Genomic DNA, 23,530 nt, shown 5'->3' with positions numbered 1-23,530 from the left:
TCCTTTTTTAGGGAGACTAAATAATCCTGAGTTAATAAGTCTGGTGAAAACATATTTCACATTCTGGATACTTACTTTGATATTTGAATATGCATCAAGGAGCCAAGTTGTGACCATATTTTTTAAAATGTTGCTGGACACTTCTGTTGCCGTATTTGTAGTCACTAGCCTGTGAATCCAATCTTTCAATTTTATCAACAGTTTGCCTGTGTTATCCTTACTCCTGTCTCATCACTGAAGCAGAAAAACTTTCACACTTCCCTCTTTCTCTACAAGTTCTGCTACCTAAAGTATATGGTTTAGTCGGACATTTCTCCCCTTCTACCTGATACGTGCCTTTTCTAGAGGTACATTCATCGGTTAGCCTCAGGCCCAAATTCTAAATGGCTTTTGTCTACTTAGTGACTAATACTGGCTCTCTCAGGCATGCATCCAGAAATAAAAACCCATACCTGATACCATTTTCTAACTGTGGGATGCTATCATACATGCCTTAAAAGCTGCATGCACTGCCTTAGCCCTCTTTCTTTTCCTTTTACTTTTCTCGAGCTTAGTTCCAACTCCTAGAAGTCTGTTTACGTGTAAGAACTTTGGTTCTTAGACATATTAATCAGAAAAGAAATGTGAAAGAAATGCAGTGAATAAACGTTTAGCAAAGGAATTTCTTAAACAGACTTTTTTCTCTTGAAAGCACTATAAAGTTACAGGTATTTGAAAAGAATTGCAGTACTAAGCATACAAAGACTGTGAGACCTGGGCTTGATTATAATCATTAAACTAGGAACTGCTTTTACACATCTCTGCTTACCTTGTCTGTCTTGTAAGCAGAGTAGAATCACTTTCCATTTGTGGAAAGGATTTCCTCTTCATACTGTCTTTAATTGTAGTAGCCAAAACTCTAGGCTGGTTGCAATTTCACTGTTTGGAGAATTAGTTCATCGTTGAGAGGGAGTCCTAATTGTTAGCCGTAGAGTTTACGCTGGCTTCTCGGATATAAGCCTTCACCTGGTGACGTTCCCCGCTTCAAAATAGAATTTTAGTCTCAACAGCAGAAGATTCAACACAACATGCAAGTCATGCTCCAGAAGAGTTACAGTATAAAGAAGACCCCTAAAAAAAGTGCCATTTGTGTTTTGATAGAGATATAAGCCAAATGTATTACAAGCAAGAATGGACATTATCCCAATCAGCATAGCATATCTTTGTATGTTCTCTATGAATCTGTGCTTCATTTTCTGATTAAAAACTGGTTATTTCTATTCTGCATCCTCCAGAAAATTTGAGAAGAAGCATGAGGTGCATTGCCCCATCATTTGAATGGCTGGAGGAGACAGTGAGTGATAATGAGCTAAGGTCTAGGAAGACTGCTAGATCAGCACACTGTGCCTTCTCTAGCCCAGTTATTCCTGTTGAGATAAAATTAATCTGTCTGCTTACTGGGTAAGCCCTGTTTTGAAGGCCTACATAACTGCTAAAGTGTCCCATCGACTCATCCTGGTCTGCTGACCAGAGCTTCACTTCCGTAAGTGAATCTCATGGAATATAAACATCATTATTTTTTGCATGTATATTCGTATATTTGCCCATATACTTTTGCATATAAATGTAGTTTTGCATTATCTGTTTCAACAAAGAAATTATAATTCATTGTTGTATTCAGTTTACAATGTTACTATTATATAATGCATATGCTTGTATAAATCATAAATGCAGTACACAAATAGTCTCGAATACAAGACAATCCAATGAATATAGCTATCCGAATTAAAAAAAAGAGCAACATAAAAACCCAAGAAGGAGACTTGAATACATACTCGTACCCTTGCGGGTTTTATTTAAAAACGCATGCTTGATCTCATACTTACTATATTCCCTTTGTGTAATGCCAAATAACTCTTGCACAACAGCTGTTAGTTCAGCAACAATAGCCAAGCAGTAATATAAAATATCATCATATAGAATGCATTCTATTGAGGAGAAAATAATAAAGTTAACAGCAGACTAGATAAAGTTACGGAACTGACACAAGAGCTCTAGGAACAACAGGTGAAAATTGGACAATTGATTGGCTTTCTGTTTATTAGTTGGTCATATTTATACTATTTGATGCAGTTTGTCTGCCGTGGAGGTTACCAGAGAAGAAGCACTACTATTTTCCCCTTCCTTTTTGAATCCAGCAACAGTTTTACTTCATCTTAGCCAAACAAGTTGTGGGTTTTGGCCCATGCTTCTCAAACCTTATTGTACAGGATATGACAGGCAAGTATCTCCTGTCTTCCAGAGTTCTTTCTTTAGCTGTGTGAATCTTTGGTGAAATAGTTTAGTATGTGCTTGTGCTGAGATTACTGCAAATAAATTTCTTCCTAAGCTTTAGAAAATCTGTGCAAATATTTGAAAAGCAAATATATATATAGGGCCAGGTTTTGCTTTGCCTGTCTGTGATACGAAGTGTCTGAAGGAAGAGGGAGTGGAAAGGAAAGGGAAATAAGGGTTATTTTTGACCTCCTGAGGTCAAGCAAAGCTTGCAGACAGGGAAACCCAGCAATTGTTGAATGTATTCATTGTGGTACTTGAAATAACAGGGGAAGCAGACAAAGTCAGACATATAGCTCCAGTTCTTTGGAACCTGTTCATGAATCCCAGTGAGGCTGGACCTTGAAAAGTAATGCAGTAACTTGGGTGCCAGCCTTTGGTAGCGAGGAAGGGCGTCGTTCTATGGAAATGCATCTTCCCATGGAGTGGAACTGCCTTTTCCTTGTACACTATTTAGTAAACTTGATGGAGCAGTCAGTTTAGCAATTGCTAAACGAGGGGCTGGCTCTGAAAACTGCAGCAAGGAGTGTATCAGTGTTGGCAAATACTCTCAGCAAGATCAGAAGGTAAATAATGGTTTGGAGGTTTGACCCATAAATAACCAGGCTGGGCTTATTTATTAACACAGAGTACAAATCTCCTTTTGGCTGTAGGCTTTCTCTCTTTCAGCATCATTTGTAGATGCCAGTAGGTTTTTAGAGGTTTCTTTATTTCACGTTTAAGTGCTCTATCTTCTCTTCTTTTATTTCCAAGAGTACAGATATAAGTCATTATTACTGTCTCCATGACTAAAACGAAATCTTTGTGCCTTCACGCAAGAGAAGATACCTTTTTTCTATAACCTTATTTCTCTTTTCAGGAGCAGTTGACAGGAAATGGAAGTTTAAGAAATTATCTCTTGATAATATCAGTTAATTCTCTAAAATTAAAATCATAAAATTATAGAAATGCAGAATAATTTAGGTTGGAAGGAACCTCTGGAGGTCATCTGATCTATTCCCTGCTCAAAGCGGGGCTAACTTAAATGAGGTTGCTCAGGGCCTTTTCTGGTGAAGTTCTGAATATCTCAAAGTGTGATGGAGCCACAACTTTTCCTGGCAACATGTTCTGATGTTTGACTGCTTTCACAAAACAAACGAACAAAAAATCCTTATATCTAATCAAAATTTCCCTGATGTAAGTTTATATTTGTTAACCTCTTATTCCATACCTACCTCTTCAAGAAGAGTTTGGCTCTGTCTTCTCTCTGTATTCTCATGAGGTAGTTGAAGACAGCAGTAAGGTCCCTCTCCCCCCACCTTAACCTTGTCATCTCAGGGCTGAACAAGCCAATTTCTTTCAGCTTTTTGTCATATGTCGTTTGCTTAAGTCAGCTTATCATCTTGGTCGTCTTCTAACAGACTGACTCCAGTATGTCAATGTCTTTTTTACTCTGGGGAACCCAAAACTGGAAGCAGTACTTCATCTGCAGCCTCACAAGTGATGACTAGAAAGGATCAATCACTGATTACTGATTATTCCTCTGAAGGCTGAAATTGCCTTCAAGTGAATTGTTGCAATGAAGGGTTAAACACTGGAGAGTTCATGCTGGTGTGAGTGACAACGCAGTCTCTGTTCCAAAGCAAGGGACTGTTCAGTATAGCTGAGCATCACAATCAGGAGAACTTAGCCCAAAGCTTTGCTGATGGTGCAAGAGTCTGAATAGGTTGCAGTTTGCTTTTTCACAACAGTACGGGCTTTGCTGTGCTGACAAAGGTGAAATCTTTTGCTAGTAAGCAAATGAGAGCTGGGTGCATTAGAGACTGATACTAACAAAGAGGAAACACAAGCAACATCATTTTTCTCACAGTACTCCTTGTTAAAGCAATAAACAGCTGACTACTAAAAGTGATACCAATGTGATTTTCTAGTTAAATGAAAATAAATGATTATTGAACTTGCTTAGCTGCATAGGGATAATTCTAAATTATAATACTGTAGGTGAAATTCAAGGATTTTAGAAAAAGTTAGAAAACTGAAATTGCCCGGCTTTATAGGGAAGAATTGCAGATAGCGGAATTCTGCCTTTTGTAGAAATGACAGCCATTGAGAAAAAAATGACATCTATTCATGCATTTTTACCCTAATTCAGAGACAGTGTCTGTGTGAAAGTTACAGTTTGGAAAGTGAGTGTAAATTGGTGTAACTGACATGTTGGGTGAATGAAAGTCTGGGGAGGTTGCGTAATACCAGAAGTAGAAAAAACAAACAAAAAATGTTTAAAAGTTTCAAGATAAGCCAGAATAAAGTATTTTATACTTAAACATTTCTTTGTTGCCATTTGCATTCCCATCCAGATCAGTGCCTTGAGATAACAGACAGTTGTATGCAATCTTCCAGGTTTTTATTTAGAGAATAGTCCTACGTCTGCTTTTAGTAGGAAACAGCTCTGTTTGAAAAACCTACAAAGATGCTGCTGAACCCTTCTGAGTTTCTTCACAGCAGAGAAAGCTGCCTCTGGAGCCTTTGCTTGTTAAATCTGCAATTTTCCACTCATGGACTGTGTACTTCAGCATGCGTTAGGGTTTCCTTACCCTTACTAAGCTGAGAATTTCCTGAGACCCCCTTTTTTTCATGGTGGCAATATTTTGCAACCAGGAGAGACATTGACTGCTGGCTTCCAAATCTTGTTCATTTTGGAACAGTCTCATCATTTTTTTAGTGCTTTAAGCACTGTCTGAAACCCTCCACTTTCAACCCAAATCAGAAAATGAACCACTTTAGTTCAGCATCCCAAGTTACAAAATGAAACTTAAACATGAGCATTTATATCACGCACATAAAAAAAGCTGAAATATGCTGTATTTCTGCTCTTTGGATGTTTTATGGAACAGTATTTATGGATCTAGCTGTAAGCAGTAGAAGCACATGCAACTGCCTGAGTATTGTACACAGATTTTACAGTGTATTTTACTGTGTGTTTACAGAAAGCTATCACTGTTCCAGGAAGTACCTAGGTTGCAATTATGAAGTGTGGAATAAATCTTCTTTAATCAAACCCACAGTTTTCAAGTTTAGAATGTCCAAATTAATCATAGAGATTATATATAGGGAATTTTGTATTTGAACATTTGAAGACACTGCTGAAACACGTATGTTAATATTCCATTCAGTACCATAATAAAATTGGGACCACTGGTTCCACCCTGAGATGTACCATTTCAGACCAGTATGGTCCTGGCTTTATGTAGGTTGTTCACAGATACACTGGTTGTCCTGTGAGCATCAGAGGATAAACAAAAGACCTTCAATATAATATAGCAAAACTCATTCAGTTATGTATGTTTGTGCTGATTTAAATACTCTAATACTTTGAGGAATATTTTATATATTCTGATGTGTTTGATAAAGCGAGTCTCTGCTTATAAATGTAAGGGCAAGGACAATAACTTCCTTATTTTCTTGGGTTTTGCATTGTTCACTAGTGATGTTTAACAAACAACAAGCAATAACAGTAACAGTTACGGTGCCACAGGGAGACACTGTTGTCCAAACCATCATTTCCTATGCCTTCATTTTCTCATCCATAATCCAATACTTTTCTACAATTGTGAAGAGTCTTGAGAATCTCAGATGAAGGATGCTATGTCAGTGAAAAAGTATTGTAAATATATGGTTGATGGGATTGTTCCTGACAATCATACGCCAAGATGCAGGATAGATAAGTGTAAGGAATCAGTTATGATTGTTACGACTCAACTCTGGAGAAGAATTAAAAAAAAAAAAAAAGAGTTAGGATGCTTTGTTGAAAGGTAGATTTCTTCACAAAAATGGAACATATCCTGCTTTTGCAGGCTGTTTTTGTCAAAAAATAAGTGTTTGGAAATAGATGTAAGAAAGGCCTTAGCTGCACTACAGATACTTGTTGCTGGTACAGCACTGAAAAAGTTTGGGTTTCTACATTAACAAGAATGTTCTTCTTTCACAACAATTTTCCATATTCTTACATCATTTATATTGCAATCATGTCTCCATTTGTGTCTTTCTTGTAAAAATATGGACAGGATACATCAACTAAAAATGCTGTGTTTGTAGTCTCTTTTCAGTGTTTTTCAGATGCTCATGTGACTCGGTGTTCAGTTTTAATTGGCAACCTTTTCCTTAGTTTGAAGGAAAAACTTGGGTTTTTTAGCTTTGTCCTTTTCACTCTTGATTTCTTTCTTTCTTTCCATATTTTTCTCTTTCTCTTGTCCATTTGCTATTTAATACATGGACTATCCCTTCATATTAACAGAGGCAGAACTGTGGTAATGCTCTTACCATAATCTATTTATGTAACAGTTTGGGCTAGATTCTCCTTCTTTTGCAAAAGGGAATAGCTTCCTTGAGTGGGTGTATATCTTTTCTTGTTACATGGATTGTATGGATTCTGAAACATTTTGCTCTCAATTTGGTGAGGAACTCCAGTACAGTACAGTCTGGAGTGGTGTTGTGCAGCAATGATGCCCCTTCCATCCTCCCCAGGTATGTTTTTGCCTTATTCTCCATGGTCTTAGCAGGTGAGTGGAGGAATAAATGACATCCTAACTTTAAACAGCTTAAAATTATGTCTTTCACCTTAATAGAGCAGTTACTGAAGGCCCTGGCAGACCTGTAATATGTATTATTCCAACATTGTGTGTGGGAATACTGCAAGAGCCTTACGATAGTCTCAACAGGATAGCTAAGTGATGCTCAGTGTATTCTGTCAGATTGCTTGTGTCCTGTATATGTCACACTTCGTAAACATAGCCGATAATGTTTGTGATGATAGGTACAGTGACATAGTATGCAGGCATCATTACTCTTAACAGACTCTAACTCTTCCATTACCCATATACACTTTACACGTAAACATCTGCATTGCTCTTTCTCATCCTAGGAGATGCTTTGCTGGAGCAGCGGAGCCAGCTCAGGTGCCAGTGCCTCCCAAAGTTTCTGCATTACCTCGATAACGGAAAAGACTGCATATATCGTAGCCCCTCCTGATTCTGCCACTTACAGTTTATTTGTACTTTTAATTAACCGTGCATGTGTTAATGAACACCTTTGTTTAATTTCTTAGCAGATTCATGAGAATATAAAGTTTCAACACGGAAGAGGAGAGGGAGAGTTCTATGCCCAGAGTATTTCTGCAGCTATAGTTGTGTATAAGGCTTTGTGCTCATCCACCGTGAGTTTGCATAGCTGCTTGTTATCCAAGCTTTGCTCCATTCAGTCAATACACTCAGGAGCTTTGTCACTACTCTTGTGACGATACGTACTCTGTTTCTGCCAAAGGGGATGGAGTATAGAAGCAGCGTGTCAATACAGCCTCTCTGGATAAATCGACACCTACTGACCACATACTGTGTATACCTCATTCCATATCTGTCCTCTGTTTCTGGTGTGGTCTTTGTTAACTTGCAGAATCACTAATAGCACCTTGTTGAGTATTTAAAGTGTTTTCTCTTACAATTCCCATTTGAAAGGCAATTGCAGATTACATTGTGTACGTGCTAATAATAAAGCTTGTACTGTCCTATACACAGAGCTGTGACATTTATTTCTCTCTCCATCCACCAGGTGTTACTCTCCAATTTCTAACTGCTATGTGATGTGAAATTTGAAGCTTTGCAGTGGAGGTAGAAATAAAAACACGAGACAAACAGTGAATTTTCCTGTGTCTTTATATTTCCTTGTTCCTCTCCATGGAAACTGATGAGCGCTTGGCCCTCTCTTTTTATGTTTTTTTTTGACGAATCTAAGGAAACTGAAGGATACATAAGTATTTGTCTATGCATATGGTATAGACTTATTAAAACAGCGTTGTCACAGATATAAAATATATAGGGACACAGGAATCAGAACAGACTTTCATGCCACCTTTCAGTTTACTTTTGTAGTCCCTATTCATAGTAATAAGAGGTAGATCACTCCTACTATAAATAAGCAAGTCAGTATGAGCCACAGTTGCAGAAACAAGTTTGCACCATTACAAGTAGCAATTAGACATTAATTTTTGTTTATCTGTTCAGATACAAATCCAGAGCAGAAGGGTTCCTAGTTTTTCCCGCTTTGCGTGAGGCCAGTCCTGACATTGAAGCAGCTGCATAGAAGATGTAGGACTTAGTTTTTAATATCTGTTATAAATGATATCAGCTGTTGTAGGAAGAAAAGGCTTATCAGAAATCAACAAGTATTGAAAGATTAGCAGATTCTCTTTTAACTAGTAATACATATTACGCATATTTCCTATCATATTGTGGCAAGTATGTCTGAATTTTTTGTATCTCTTTTTGCCTAATACCACTAAGGACTTACATACTTAACACAACTATCTCACAGTCCAGTAGATGGCAAGTACCTATACAGATTTTGGCTAACCTGAATAAAGTGATAGCTCTGGTAGATGTGCTGTTTTTGACAGAGCTATCAGAGACAGGTATCTCTAGGTATACATTTACAGATCTATACCAAATTAGGAATGTAGGAGATACAGTTAGATATGAAGCTTTGTAAATGTTACAGAATTTTCGATCATTTCTTCTGTTCACTCTGGGTATGGTATCTGATAAACATAGCTATTTGCAAGTGAGTAAGCAAACCAAAGCCACTGTAGCCTTTTTTTGGATAACTGAGCCTACTTCAATGTCAGTGTTGGTGGAATTACTTTAAATGCTTCCAAGAAAATGAGCTTCTAGGAAATACAGAAGTGCTGTCAGAGCACTCAGCTGCAAATCAGGCAGGATAATGAGCACACCAGGCAGTGAAGTGGTATATGGGAAAAAGAAACACGATTATTTGAGGAAGTTCTCTAAAACATACTCTGTGAAGTACAAATTGGTACCTAACCTTTGAGCTTATAGCCCTATATGGGCTGCAAGGGAATATGAGCATGTATATTGGAGGGGAGAGGCATTTTGATCAGAAATAGCACTTTTGTGGACAGGAAAAGCCTGTGAGGCAAAGGAGGCCCTGGCAGCTGCAGATCAGCTCTCCCACTGAGTGTTGCAATGGGTTTCATGACAAGAAGTGGTCGTCTGTGCACCCACTGAGCTTAACTCATCTATTTCCACTGAAGGAATAGATGTCCCCGAGGAGCTCACCAAAACAGTGACAACTGAGCGGGTGGTTCAGGGCAGGAGCTGCTGAACTATTTTGAATATTTCAGTATGATATTCTGCATGTGTTCCAAGGCTGGGACTGCATTTCTCATTCAGCCAAGAAAAAGAGAGTATTATAGTGTTTTTCTACTTCATATTCTCCTCCCCACACACACCTTTGTATAATGAAAGCAATGTGGAAAAACTGCTTCAGGTGGCAACTGAAGATCCAGTAATGAAGTAAACTTTGGGTAGATTTGAACAACTTGCTGAGTGAGATGTTTACTGTGACCAACTTCTGTTTATATAGAATGTCCATATTTAACTGCACACCTGTTTTCTATCTAATAAAACTATTTCCTCACCATTGCCTTCGTGCCAGTGCATGTGATCTGCCTTGAATATATTAGTTTCCAAGAGCACAGTTTTGCTTTTGGCATGAAAAGTAGCGAATATTAAAATCTTCTTATGTAAGTGTCCCTCTGGTCACTCATTCCTTTTGCTAAAGGCACTCTTGGAAAAACCTCCCGTTTCTCTGTGGCCATAAATTATATTATATCCTGCCTGACCTCTAGTGGTTCTCTTCGGGAATTGAGTCTCCTCCCGCGACCGGAGGGATTTCAATTCACCAGTTAACGTTTGGCAGCCAGGAAAGAGGTGAGCACAGATTTAAGACTACTTCAGGTTTAAAAGAGTGCAGCACAAAGAGAAACTGAATGGGATTTCAGGACCAGATCTCAATTAGGGTTGTTGCACGAAGGATGGCATGATTAGTTGCGTGTGGTGAAATAGTTTAAGATCACTGCATGAGTTTAGGCCTATCTTCTACACATCTGTATGTTGAAATAATACCGAGCCATCTTTATAAAGTGCTTTGAGATCTATGGATAAGTTTTTCATTAATTCAGGTGGACTTGATCTGCCAGTGGCGAAGAGGTCAGGATGCTATCCTGACCTGATGTTATAAAGCAGCAATGACATCTTCTGGAGCTATGTAAGGGTATGTGTACTCTCAGTGCATTGTTCTGTACGTTCATCATAAACCAGTGCCTATATACTCAAAGGTTATCTCTATTGCTTGCAAAATCAAATGAAGACATCGTTGTAGTTATATATCTTAGTTCTTTGCAGGTAACTATGAAGAATGCCTATATGCATGCATGTACATGTAGATTATGCAGATATGTGTGTCTACATATTTCTTCATGCTGAATCTGCATGCAGATTTCCATAGGCTGTAGTCCTGTTTCAGTGGGTGCAAAACTAATCTGATGTCCCAAAACCTGTTTTTCCATTGAGCACTAGTCATGTTCCTGTTCTGTGCATTTAAACATTTCATAACTGTCTGCTTACTTAACAATTGCTATAACAAACTATGGATGAAGCATAAATAATTCATAATCACCCAAACAGACATGGAAATAACCAACAGTTACCTGAGAAATGAATGGGCATATATTCACACTGCTGTTCCAGTGACTTGTATCTCAGCAGATCGGCTCCACCAAATTCCCAGATGCTGCTGCAGTTTTCCATCCAGAATCTTTTTGGCTACATTTGCTATGCTAACAGAAAAACAATCTTGCTGTTAAATGTGCATCTAATTCTAAAAAATGATCGACTATATATAGTTGCTCTCCTAGAAGAATGAATGTGGCTTTAGAATGTTTAATGTCAGTGCATACGCCAATTTCTCTTGGTAATGATTTTAACGTAAGCAGTCCTGCTTCAAAATGTTGACATTACAGACCTTTTTTTTAGCCTGATATTAATGTTTCCTGTCTATATTACAGATACTAAAATTGGTAGGAGAAGTATTCCTGTATTTGAGAAGGGGTTTCTGCTTGAAAGACCCACCAGATGGGGTAATGATATAAAATCTTAGTGCAGAAATGTCTGAACACCTGAGAGGGAAATAAGGTTTCCTATGCAAGTGGCAAGAGCAAATAAGAAAAAGTGTGGGAATGTACTCTGAGTAACAATAAACAGATTTATTTTTTTTTTGCTTTTCTCTGAAGACTGTCACTCTTGTACCTAACTACTGCTTTAATAGATTGAATTTTAAATTAAATTTGCTGTTATTGCACCTTGTGTGGTCAATGACCCAGCCATGGTATTTGAAGCATTAACTTAGTAAACTGCAGTTTTGGAGCTAAACTGAAAGCCCTGTGTAATATTCCACACTACCATCAGCGAGTAATTGTTCCATTTGCTTATGGTTAGGGGAATTTTACTCTGTGATCATCACATAAAAATAAGAGCGGTAACTAGTATTTCAAGTCAGTATTATAGAATATAAAGAGAATACAATCTGAATTAAAAATCTCTTTAATAAGCAATGTTAGTGGATTAATCATGAGATTGGAGGCAAGAAACTTCTGTAATCCATTGGCAGTTTTGGTATTATCTACTTCTATAGCCTTGGGCTAGTAATTTTAAACATATTCTGTCAAGACTTTCTGAATCAGGGAATTATGTAATTTAAGTATATAGTATCTGTGCAGAGTTTTGACCATGATAAGTAGGCTTTACCTGCTCAAGTTCATTATTAATGAAAGTAGATTAAGATTGCAAGGTCAAGCACTTCTAAATTAGGATGTACCAGACTGATTATTGTCCACTTTAACATTATTAACCAGTGGCTAAAACTTAGCAAAATTAAGAGGAAGTGGGATGATGGGCAGGCAGCCTTAATTAAAATCACCATCCACAGCTCCTCTGAGAAAAATAATTAGATACAGGAAAAGGGTCAATGCAGTTTTAGCCTTGCTAGCGGAGATAAGTATCCAAACAGTTGGGTTTGATGGTACTATAGATTGTACTGGATTTAATCTGCACTGATGTTTTGAAACGATTGCTTATTTTACTAGTGAACTTCCAATAAAATGTGTTAGTCCTGGCCCGTGATTCATGATGTATCTAAAAAGATACAGGGCAATTTATTTGGGAGTCATGTTTTTCACTGCTGTCCTTAATCGAGCGATCCCAACTGAAACAAACAGAAAGAGTTAATTTATAGATGTCAGCGCAGCACCTGTAATGGAATGCCGATGGAAAGTTTGTGCTGGTAACCTGCCAGCAAACTGCCTGTACCTTCTTCAGATAGATAGAGTCAGTATTGCCTTCCCATCAGAGTGCAGCAGTTAGCTCATACTCCCATCCTTAATGCAATGTTAAAGCGTTAATTTTGGAGGAGCCGTCACTGGGAGGAATGCTTGGAGATATTTTGGGGGAGTGGTATAGGGGGTTTGTACCTTTTTCAATGAGATGATCTTAGACCGAGTTCAGCTGGAAGCTGTTCTGCACTGGAGCGGGGAGGTGAGGGAAGGCAGGGATGGTGCAGGGTCTTGGCTGGACCTCAATAAGAAAGACCCAACAGCAAATGGCTTAATAAGAGAACTGCTTTAATAAGACAGAATAATAAGAAGAATATAGATAGTGAGTAAATCTTATGTCCCTTCAGATGCTGGGCACACTACGTTTGCGGAGCATCAGGTGGAGCCTGGGTAGATTTTCCCACCGCGCGCTGCACAGAGCAGAGCAGATCCTGTCCATGGAGAGAAGCTCTGCCTTTTGGTGATTCGAGCTAACGTGTAATTTCCTTACAAGAAGACAACTCTGTTCCTACAGGATACTCTCATGAGAACTTCTTGCTGCACTTTTAGGTAAAGGCGAGGCCAGGCGGGTGGTGCCAGTACCAAGTGAGATCTGCCTGCAGGCTCCTTGGTTGCGATGACCTGGCCGAGGTTATCCTGTGGCCAAGGCCATTGTGCAGCACAAGACAGACCTGAGGGCCACGCGGGATGTGAAGCACAGCACAGCACAGGCTTGTGCCTACACAGGTTAGCTGCAAGGTGGATCACTGACTCCTAAACATGCAGTGGTTTCTTGGTCAAGATCGCTACAGAAGAGGGGAAAAAAGTAGGTTGCATCTCTTGGTGCCATACCTTCTTTTCTAACTTGCATCCCTCTGCAGGCACCACAAACATGGCTTTGTGCAGAGTTTTTACTAGCACACAGACTGAGTAACTAGCCCCAGAGGATTCTCTGTTGAATCTTCCCTGTTTTTCTCCTGGCATTCCAGTAAGCAAATTTTCATTTGCTTCACATATAAATGCACATTTTCTCCTGTTGCCTGGCTTTGCTTTATTAGTATTTTTTATGTAAACTGTATCTAAAACATGTTTTCCTGACTGAGCCTTTCAGATGCAGGAGACAGTGCTGGGATCCATAGAAATGATGCACTTGCATTAAGTCCTTTAGATCTGCCAAGCTATAGGATTTTTCATGCTGTTTTGTATACAGTTTTAATATTTGTTATTTCCAGATCAGAAGCTAGGATTTCACTCCATGCGTTACAAACAAACTGTAACAAAACTTCAAGCATAAGCTTTTGAATGGATAGGACATTTAAAAGTTTCTCTGTAATATACTTGTGTCCAAGGAGTTGATTATCCTGAAAAATTAAGTGAAAAAGTGACATATGACATTTTAAAAAGTCTATTAAAATAATGCTAGGTTATCAAATAAACTGTGTGCAAATTTGACAGTTGAACATCCCCAGGCTGTTAGGGGATGCAACATCCCTCCTTCAGTTTCCACAATTTCAAAGTGACATTTCAATTCTTACTATAGGAATGGAAGGAGATCAAATAGCCAGCAGTGACAAGGTACAATATGAAATCCACAATAATGGGCAAATTTTTGTTAAAAGGCAGACTTCTGCTCTCTAGAAAAATACGTATTTGCTGTCAGGTTCAAAAAGAGGACTGTTGTGTGTGAAGGGACCGGATTTGCTAAAACTAGCTGGGGAAGATGAAAATAACACCTTGTGTTGTCACTGTCACTTTTGTGGACTGCAAAGAATTGACATGCAGGGTGGGTATGGAGGGTTATCAACACCACCGTTCATTTTGTCCCCAGAGCAGGAGTGATGAGTACATCTCCATATCTGTCAAGTCTCGGCCGCTCAGCACGAGCTTCGTTCATCTGGCTCGTCCTTCGCTCCTCCCCGCAGCAAGGGCTTGTGTCTCATATTGACAAGGCTTATCTTTGTCATACCGACCCGATACCCCTATCAAGGGCAACTGTGAAGGAGAGGCCTGCGAGGTCATGGGCTGAGGTCATAAAATGGAGAAGAAACAGACACCGTGTTGCTGCCAAGGAGCTGGTAACCGGTCGGACCTGGCACGTAACATCGTCCCACTGAGTGGCACAATCTGCAGCCACAGCCCAGAGCTGTGGCTTTTCCCAGCCGCATGACCTGAAGCACCAGAATTGCCTCTCGCCTGGTGGGAAGAGGCAGCACTCTCTTTTATGCCTCAGAAAAAGAAAGCTGAGAGGTCTGCGTGTGCTCAGCAGCAGAATGGCTGAAGGCATTTACTGAACCGGGCTTCTAGCATGAACTTGCTTAACAAAAGCATTTGTTTGTGCTTCCAAACTGGGCTCTCATTTTAGATGTCCTCAGAATCTGAGAGGATTCACATCTCGCTCCTGGGCTGTGGTTGGAACCATCTCTAGTCTCTATAGATCTTTAATCTGTGGGGATTTTTTCCCCGAGGGTTATAGCTATGTGACATGATAGCTGTTAAAGTTCAAGATAGAAAATGAAGCTCAGTTTATAAATAAGAGGAGCTGTGAAAAGGTTATAAAATATATAATGCTATTTTGTGAATAAATTTCTCATTTAATACAATGTTTTATATACTGACTAGCTTCCTTTGATCTATATTTATTATCTGCCACTTGCCTTGAAATGAGAAATGTAACTACTTTGATAAATGAATTTGAAAGGTTATCTAGTTTCATGGTAGCTTCTCTAAGTTACCATTACATGCTTTGCTGAAATGGTATTTGGTAACTTTCTGGAGGAATAGTTCAGTGCTCTGGGGTAGCGATAGCGCTCTCTTTTTCACTGTATGGAGATACGTGAGAGGACATCTGAGAGGCAGGAACTGTTTCACTTTCCTCTATGCAGATAGTCATTAAAATAGTCTGGTACTCTCTTCACTGGCATGTGGAGGTCACTCATTTAAAACCCATCTTCAGACCTTTAAAAACCATCCTAATTAATTTTTTTTCTTAAATTTGAAACGATCCATGACATTTAGTTTTATCTTGAGCTGAACTTCTCAAACAAAAGATAAACTCACATGCTTGCTGAGTTGCTTATTACACGATATACTTCAGGGGTTTTAAAAATAGTAATCCTTTTTACTTAGAAAAGAAATGTTCCTTTATACTGGATCATTAGCTCAGCAACAGAATTTGATGCATCTGATATTATGGAACGATTCAGTGAAGGTTTTTCAGTCTGCGTATTTATACTTGTTAGAGAACCAGCTACCACAGAGGGCTCACACCAGAGACGACAAGGACTCGCAGGGCCAGTGCTGAGCTGAGGAAGGGCAAGCCAGCTAAGGGACAGGCTCTCCGTGGGACTCTTCCTCACTGAACCTAGTGAGGACTGTCCCGTTGACTCCAGCAGCTGCAGACTCATGCTCTATGACCAGAACCGAAGGCCCATATATCAATGGTAGTCTTGCATGCAACTTGGGATGAAACAGCCTGAGAAGATTCCATATGCAGGATATGACCCTAGTTACATCTTGATGTATCCAGAGACTTGCACCTGTCTATTTATTTATGAGAGCACTCTTGCTCCCTGAGGGCTGTTACTCCTTCAGCCTACTCCCCGTCAGGACATAGAGAGCTGGGAAAAGTAAGATACTTATTTGGGCAAACAGTCCAAAAAAGCAATGCTTTCAGGTTTTCAGGTACTTTCTGTACTTTTGTTTCAGCCCAAGACACACTGTGTTCTTGCTACCTGGTAAGAAAGGGCTGTCCTGTTTTTCACTATTGCAAATGGCATTCTGTAATGTTGACCCAATATTTATCTTATGCAGATAATTAACATTTATATATATATGTATCGCAAGTTTTGTCAGCACAATTTATTCTTCACTGGTTTTTGGATCTCTTTTTCTTCCTCCCTTTTCACCAACAGCTCTTGTACAATCACTGGCTAAAACACCTATCTCTATTAATCACAGTTAGATGTGCAGGTTTATAGTGCATCAGCTGTACACTGTTTTATGGTACCTGCTTTATGTTTGAATCATCCATTTCAAGACAAAGGACTGAAGCAGAACAAAATAAAAATATAAGTACCGTTCTAAGCACTCTGCAACTTAAAATAATCCCTTTTCAAAAATGCTGAAGGAGATTGGCAAGGATATGGCAATGAAATATAAGTTCATTATTCATCATAATAGAGTGAGCTAGGAGGGGAAAAGAACTGCCTCGTGTGAGTGTATTCATATATAACCGGCAGGAGAGGAAGCCAGACTTCTTAAACTGAAAACAAGAAGCCATTTTTTTTTATGAAAGGGTCAAGCAGAGAAGAAGGTTCACATTTTGGACCTAAGTTTTTCAAGTGAATGTATTGTAGGCATTTCCTATAAATTTTTTACTGCTTCTCTACATTTTCTTTCCAGTAGTAAGGTTAGTCTCTCTAGTCTTTTGTTTTGCTTGCCTACAATATTTTTTTGAAGGCTACTTCTCGTCCATCTCCTTATGTGATGCCAAATATTTATATGCGAGGAGAAAGGACTGCACTCTGGTGGGCTGATCGGTTACTGCAGCTTAAAGGGCTGCAATAACGGGGCCTTTGTCAGACCTTGGCTGGGCTTAGATTAACTGACAAAAATAGTTGCCTTTGGAATGTAAAGTTCAGACTAGCTAGAAAACATGTCAGTGTGCCAGTTCAGGAGGGGAAATAAGCGCGACCTTCACCATACATTCTTTCTTCTGTTATTTTAAGATCTTTCTTCAGCCTTGCTTAACTACAGGCAAGGAAGTTGAAATCTGCTGAATCAGGGTCTGTACGTGAAAGGTAAAGTTACAATATGAATATGGAGGAAGGTAATTTAAAAACAGGAGGAAAAGGTAACAAAATCCTTTTGTTACTGTTATATTGCTAACTGCCATACAAAGCCCTTTTTGCCAAGAACAGTGAATGTGATGCAGCTCCCAAAGAGCAAATCTGATGACAAGGAGTTGCAGGTTTCCATTGTATTTGCCTGAAAGAGTAGCAATTTAGACCCAAGTGAATAATTCACAGCAAACAATTTATCTGATGAATTTGGCATTTTTCTTAGATCATGAAATATCCATGAGCAAATTGTAGCTTCCCTACATGCACCCGTTTTTTCAGTTTGATGAGTGCATTTTTGAATTTTTCTCTTTCAAGCTTGTGATTGACAGAAGTGCTTTAAATACAGACTGTATTGTAATTCATCATGTAAAAGTCAGGCATTTTTGTGTTTTCTGACTCTTTGGGATGCTCTGTTGCCTCCATTGTCTCATTCTAAATGTGATGGGGACACTCGGCGGGCCTAGAGCTTCAGGATTTCTCCCCCACAATTCCTTCTTCATCCTCTCCCTTTTTAAACTAAATAGACTAAATGTGATTATTGGTGTATGTATATGAAGAAAGCGTGAAAAAAACGCTTATGTAGGTAGGAAAATTACCAGAGGGATGAGTGAGACAATTGTTGACAGAAGGCTGATTTGAATTTCTGGGTATCCTATCCACCTGCCTGGTAGGTTGTATTTAATTGTCCTGCTTTGAAGATATCTTTTCTGTCTGTCAGTCTCTTTTTTAAACTGGCTTGCTAAAGTCCTTCTGTAACACAAAACCAAGAAGAGGCACAAACATTACTGAAGTGAATTTCATTAAAATTATGAATGAACATCAGTGGATATTTTTCTTTCATTCATTTGTTCAGTTCTTGTGGTAACATAAAAGAGCTGCATATGTGTGACAGCTGAGGAAGACATGGAAAGATGCTCACTTATTAAAAGCTTTTTCTGTAAAAAGATATTCCATCGTAGCAGTAGCAAGCACCTGTTATAGTTTTCTGTGTCAGCTAATCCTGGGAGATAGAATGATGAAGCTTTTCTACAAAAGGAAGAAACCACCAGCTAGGGAAACAAGAAAAGGAGCAGAAGAAAAAGAAAGCAAGAAAATTATTATGCCAGATGCTAACTTGCAGCTGATTGATTATATAGAGACATTCTAACGCAATGTATTAACTTGTCCAGCTCGGTATGTGCCTGCCTAATATGACAGTATTACTGTTAACAGGAAAGAGGTCCTGGGCTTGAGGGTTCAAATAAGGATTCAGAAATCTAGGGCTTAGTCCCTAGTTCTGGCTGAGACACCTGTGCTATTTTAGACAAGTCTTTTATCATCCCATATTTGTCTTCTGTGTGTGTAAAATGGGTGTCGATCCCTTTTTCTTACCCGCTGTCATACCTATCTTGTCTGCAGTCCTCACGGGTAGAAACTATTTCTAGCACAAGCTGGTCCTTTTACCAGTCAGAGTTGTGGGTAAAGTTAATTACTTCCTAGCACACATCAGGCCTTATATGCAAAGCCTGGCTGTCAGCAGTGCCAGCTGAAAAGCACCCTTAGCCACCTTCAGTTCAGGAAGGGCACAACCTTCCCCACCGTACTGCCTCTGGCTTCTCACCATCCCCTGGTTCTGCATGGGACCAGGTTTATCCCCTACCCTCAGACCAGATCTAGCCTTCAGTCCCCAGTGCACACTGTGAGTTTCTTGGCGAGCAGAGATCCTGGCACTCATTGTCCACCTGGGGCAATAACTGTAACTCATACAGTGACTGAGCTCTCTCCTAAAAGCCATATAATTTTTACTTAGAATAAAATGTTTTCAAGGAAAGTGCATCACAAAACCACTAAACCCAAAATGTGTGTATACTTGCTCTTTTTCCTAAGTCTTAACTTTTCCTGGATCCAAGAAGCCTGAATATCCTTAGGCTCCCTCCACAGACTCTGCCTGCCAGCCTGGTGGCAATTCCGATAATTGACCTTCCTTCCCTTCTTCAGAAGTGCTTTAAATGAAGTTACGGTTCTTTTGATCTGCAGCCTGCCGACTTTGTTAGGAGAGTGATTGCTATCTGCTGGAGCTAGGATGCTTGAAGCTAACAGCCTGCCTGCCACGTTCTCACTGGAGAGTGTGCTCTGTGTCTCCTGTCTGCTCTAGATACGTTGTGTAGCTTTTCTGCACACACTCCCAAAACCCCAAATCAGTTTTTAATCAGTAAGTTCCTGTAAGGCACAGTAATACCTCACTATAAGTATACAGTGACTAACCACCTGGGCAATATTCCTGCTGTAACCTGCAATATTTATGCTATGACTGCATATGAGTAGTCCTATATTATTACCCAGAAGTTCCATATATATGAGGCTATAAGGACCTGAGAAATGTCCTACTAACTCAGTCTAATGGTCTATAAAGCCCAGTGTTGTGTTTCAGACAGTGGCACTAGGAGATGTTGTTTGGAGAGTGTATGTCAGTCTTGATGCTTTCTTCAGTACGTTTCCCTCTATGCTCCACCCATCCAGAATTATGGCACTAGGGTTGTTAGAGGTATCTGCTTAGAGACCTGGTGTCCATGACTTTGTCTAACCATTTTTTAACCTGCTGATACACTATCTACATCCACAATTTGCTTTGATGATAAATTCCAGATGTTCATTATACTCTGTGTTAAGAATTACTTTCTTTTATCCATTTTAAATTGATTTTTGAATAGTTTTTTGGGGTATCCTCTAGCTCCTGTATTGTGGTATGGTGAATAACATTTCTTCATTCACTTTATCCACCGCTTTAATTGTTTTGTAAATCTTTATCTCACCTTCCATCATACTTTTCTTCTCTGAGTTGAAGACTTCCAGTCTTTTTAGTGTCTTCTCATAAAGTAGCTGCTCCATCACCGTAATCATCTTAGCTTCCCTCCTCTGTACCTTCTCTAACTCTACTACATCCTTCTTGAGTTGCAGGGACCAGAACCTTACACAGGACTCAAGATGTGGGCAAACAAAGGTTTTAAACAGCAATAAAATAATGCCCTTTGTCTTGTTCTCAGTACCTTTCCAAACGATGTCAAACATTTTTTGGATTTGCTGGCAGCTGTTGCATATTGAATTGATGGTCTCAGCTGTTTCTGGGATCTTCTAGGTGAACTATGTCTGGCAGTTCTGAGTTCGGTATCTTGTAACCATGGTTCAGGTTATTCTTTTCCTAGGTTCATTGCCTTACGTTTGTTGCAAAATATGTATCTACTCTCCTGTGAAATGTTTTTCTACACAGTCACTCTATTTTGTGAAGTTCTTTAAGAGTTCTGCACTATTGACGTGTCATTTGACCACTAGCGAATCTTTCAAAACAACATGCAGCACTCCATCAGAAAGAAGTGTGTTCCCAGGTTCCATACAAAACCCGCATTTTCTTACTGGCTGTAGAAATGCAAGAGCAGATGGGAAGGCACATATGCCGTGTCTTTTCAAGACCATGCTTTTGTGCGGGGCTTCAAAAACATGGCCTCAGCCGTTCGGTTTAACACAGCTGCTAGAAGATTCAGCACAAAAGCGAGTACACTTATCCTCATTTCTTTCCATGGAGCCAAAGAAAATCAAATCATGTCCATGTAATGTTACACTAATTCTCCTGACACATAATATCCTGAAAACTAAGCACAACACCTTCGAGTTAAGAGCCGTGTTTCAGACCATACTCTCAGCTCTGTTATTCTCTGGAGCTTAATTTTTGCCTTCAATATTACTATGTATAGAACTTCAACTTTTACAGCTGCCTGCCTTTTTAAAATGAGTGAAGTACAGATTTGTAAGTGTCAAGATGAGCAGGATCCCAGCTGCCATTTTAGCTTCATTTGAGTACATGTATTCCAGTTTTACAATAGGTGGGCCTAATTCATCACGCTGTCTTGTAATTCTCCCAGCACACATCAGATTATGCAGAGAGAACGCATTTTGGTGTAATATGCTGACTCTCACAGATGGCTTTACAATGGTTAGCATAAGTCAGCCCTGCTTTCTGGGCATAAAGAGGTAAGGCAAGCAAGCCTGTGATCATGGGGAAAATCTTTGCTGTGTCCTAAAATGCAGTAGCCTGTTGTCGATACTCTTTAAAATGCCCAGATGCCTCACATAGCAGCTGTAAATTATGCCCCTTTATGCCCATGAAGTGTGCTGTCTAATGTTTTTTTCTACGGTTTTAGGGGATGTATTTCTTATTTTTTTAACAACCAGCAGAAACCACAGCTTTTACGCCACAACGGAATTAAATGTGTGCACTAACTTAATGAATGCATTTCCAATGACATTTTTCTTTGATGAGCCTGCAGCAGATTAGTAGTCCAAGATGTCTTTTGTTCAGAATGACGTGCTTTCTAATTTATTACAACATGCTACGATCCTGTGCTTTAAAATTAGCATGTGGAGCTTTTCAAAGCCTCAGATGTCATTTACATGCCTAATTTCTACAGAAAGTAAATGAGAATGAGATATACAGTTGTCATTCATGCCTTTGAATATCTTTTCTGCTCTTCTTGGTCCTTATAAACTGTTTGGCTAAATCTACCGTATTTTAAAAAGACGTCCCAGGAGCCTCCAGTAACATCCCACACAAATGGTTACCGCATGGGTGGCCTGACCAGGAATGCTTGGCAGGACTGTACGTTTCCACAAGCTGCACTAAACCAACAATCATGGCTTTAAATATGGGTCCTGAGTGCTCTGGAAGATGCTTTTCAAACTGCAGGAGGGAGTTGGGCTTGCAAGTTTACTGTCAGCAAAGACAATGAAGCAGGGCTTAAGAGTGCCTTTGGGTGTTCTGAGAAGACAGCAATAAGCATACCCCTTGGAGCCGTTCCCTGCCCCATTTGTTATTGCTTTGTCATAAACATTTGTCAATGAAGACTGATTTTCAAAAGAACCACGTTTGGGAGTCTGGAAGTAAAGAGCTATAATATGAAACATCTTTAAAGGTAAATCAATTTTGTGGCCTAATCAACTGAATAGCATCCCCGTAGCTTCAGCATCACAAATGCTGCCATGTATTAATCTGCAGAATTTTTCTTTTCTTTTTCTTCTTTCTCGGGGCCAATATGTTCTTGAGTACTATTTCTATGGCAGAAAAGACAGACATATATAAAAAACTGTGCACACAGTGGTAATTTCTAATAAAAAGGTAATGAAAAAGGGTAGGCAGAAACTCATTTTAACTCTTTATCCTAGTAACTGCAAGAAAAAGCTTTAAATATAATAATGAAAGATGGATGTGTCTGCTTTGTTAAATGTACTTTTCCACTGTGTTTAGAAGCAAAAACCAAAAAAAAGTAAAAATGAGGTAAATAATGAGTTTAACATTCAGCCTTATCAGCTTTGGTTTACCTGCATGTAATCTTAAAATGCATAACAAATATCCCCAAATATTGATTTAGCAACGGTTTGAGATAATCAGTTTGGTGAGTTTAATTTTGGAGCAGATATTAACTCAGACTCTAAAGGCCTAGACCCATGAAAAGTTCTATTCTATTATTCTATTCCATTCCATTCTATTCTATTCTATTCTATTCTATTCTATTCTATTCTATTCTATTCTCTTATTTTGTTGCCTAACCTTTGTGGATCTGGTCTCCGGTGTCTTAATCTATTTCTGTTGAATGAATAAAAGTCCTTCCATTTTTCCTAGGAAATAATAGTCTTTCTTAAAAAATACATTTGGACAAAACAAACATATGGTTTACTTAAATGCAAGCCTGAATCCCGTTACATGTTTAATTAATTGAAAAGATGAGTTTAACTGAAGCCTAAAAATAAATATGTGATTTAGGATAAACAATGTCTATACTGGATTAAGGCTGTAAGAAATGATACTAAAGTCTGTCAGCATTTCTCACTGAGAAGCACAAGTGGAAAGAGGGATGGCAGAGACTTTGAGACACCTGCCTATCCTCCCAGTTTGGAGCTGGTCTGGTTCACAGGTTTGTTTTTGTCCCCAGAACCCACAGTGCAGCCAGAACTACATTGTGCTGGAGGAAATGGCTCTTAAAATTTACTAGTTTTGTTATTTCAACTACATAACCTTATTTTAGTATTCATTTGGATGCACCTCATAAAAAATAGAACAACATATCTACCAGAAATTAAGAAAAAAAAATAATTTAGTACTCACTGATCCACTATAAGATTTTAAAAGTTGTCATTTACAAATGTAAGC

This window comes from Aquila chrysaetos, chromosome 17, assembly GCF_900496995.4.
Source record: "Aquila chrysaetos chrysaetos chromosome 17, bAquChr1.4, whole genome shotgun sequence".
Classification (NCBI taxonomy): Eukaryota; Metazoa; Chordata; class Aves; order Accipitriformes; family Accipitridae; genus Aquila; species Aquila chrysaetos.
Note: the sequence above shows the minus strand (reverse complement) of the source record.